This window comes from Gavialis gangeticus, unplaced genomic scaffold (assembly GCF_001723915.1).
Source record: "Gavialis gangeticus isolate Ggan-Ray unplaced genomic scaffold, GavGan_comp1, whole genome shotgun sequence".
Taxonomy (NCBI): domain Eukaryota; kingdom Metazoa; phylum Chordata; order Crocodylia; family Gavialidae; genus Gavialis; species Gavialis gangeticus.
Window position 1 is genome coordinate 158,926,887 of NW_017728992.1, and position 1,685 is coordinate 158,928,571.

The 1,685-nt window shown below is 44.6% G+C and overlaps 1 protein-coding gene across 1 annotated transcript in view; it reads left to right on the top strand.

The window, feature by feature from the left end:
• ERICH5 (glutamate rich 5) overlaps positions 1-1,685 on the top strand; it is a 31,436-nt gene that overhangs the window by 11,126 nt on the left and 18,625 nt on the right. The gene's annotated exons all lie outside the window — the stretch shown is intronic.

A 1,685-nucleotide genomic window follows, 5' to 3' on the forward strand; every position in this document is an offset into this window, starting at 1 on the left:
TAGGAAGAACTACTTCATGGTAAGGGTGGCCAGAGCCTGGAATAGGCTTCCCAGAGAGGTGGTGCTCTCACCTTCCCTGGAGATCTTCAAGAGGAGACTGGATAGGCACCTGGCTGGGGTCTTATGACCCCTGCCACCCCCAGTGCTCCTTCCTGCCCATGGCAGGGGGTCTGACTAGATGATCTGTCTAGGTCCCTTCCAACTCATTGATTCTATGCATTTGTATCACAAAAAATGGCCCTCTGAAATTGGTGTGCGTGTCTTAAACCAGAAGGCTAATTTTCTATCAAGGATAGAAATATGGAGATGCTGTAATGGCTGTTATGTCCCCTTCTTCTCTCTCCGCTGGCCAGCTGCAAGAAGGAAGGGGAAGAGTCCAGTCTTCAATAGTAAGTAATCCTTTCACAGACATTGCTCATTGGCAGTTGGTTTTGGCTGAGCAGTCAAAAGCTGCTACCAATTCAGCAGTAGCTGCAAGAAGGTTGAAAATGTAGCTTTTGCCTAAGCAGGAAAGGGAGGGTGAGTGAACTGACAAGTAGGCTCTGCCCCTGCTTCATGTGGCTGTAAGCCTGGAAAAATATTTTTTTCTTCATTCTTTCTTCCCAAACAAGATGCATGTCTTATTTAGGGGTGTGCTATATTCAAGGAAAAGTGGTACTGAGATGTGCTGCTCAACATCCTCGGTGACCAAATGCCCTGTTATTTGGTTTATTGTATAACTGATGTAAATACTCCAGTAGTGCTGTTATGGGAGAAGTGGGGTCTCTGCAAGTTGTAGAATAGAAGGGCCATTTCATATATTGTTTTATTTGTAAAGCACTTGTAGTGTGCTGGATGCAATAAATCTAAACAGTGGCATCAAGCTAAACACAAAACCTTTTACCATTCAGTGAGTTATACTATCTCTGAGAGCATGCAGCAAGAACAAGTCTGTTATTTTCCCAGCTAAATACCGCTCTACAGCATTTCTCTTTGGTATAACTTGGAATTATGTTAGGGATACACTTGGTTTTATGATACGGACCACTGATACCTTTCTTGCTGCTGTTCTATCAATTAAAAAAAATCATACACACTAAATGGAGAAAGTCCCTTAGTCTTACAGGACTGACTGCTGAATAAGTGGGAAAGCATGAGACATGAGACATAGGTGTAAGAAAAGGAGTCTGGTGCATGATTTCCTAATGGAGAGCAAAAGTAGATATCTGGAGAGGACTATCAAGTAGGGAGCTCAAAGGAAGGGTGTTTTCATTTGGGGTGCCTCACAGAAGGAGGAATATGTATTGCGAGTCTGGGAATCTCATACAAATCCTTCCTCTTAAGTTCGAGGTTCAAGGGAGTGCTTGAACCTCATGCTTTCCTGCTTATCATACAAGGCCCATGTATTATGTACACAGAGTAGGAACTTGTCTATGTGATGCAGCTGCTGATACCACAGCTTTGCCAGACTTAGTACAAATGTGACACGGGACCAGCTTCACTAGACCATCTTTCCACATGCCAGTAGCTCTGCCAGCACAAATCCTTTTCAGATGTTGCTGATATAGCTACAATAACTAGGGACCATGGTCCTTCATATCCTGGGCTGCCTTAGCCTCCAGACCTCAGCTTGGGGAGGACCAGGTTAGAGAGCTTCTGGAGGGGCTGGACATGTTCAAATCAGCGGATCCAGATGCTCTCCACCC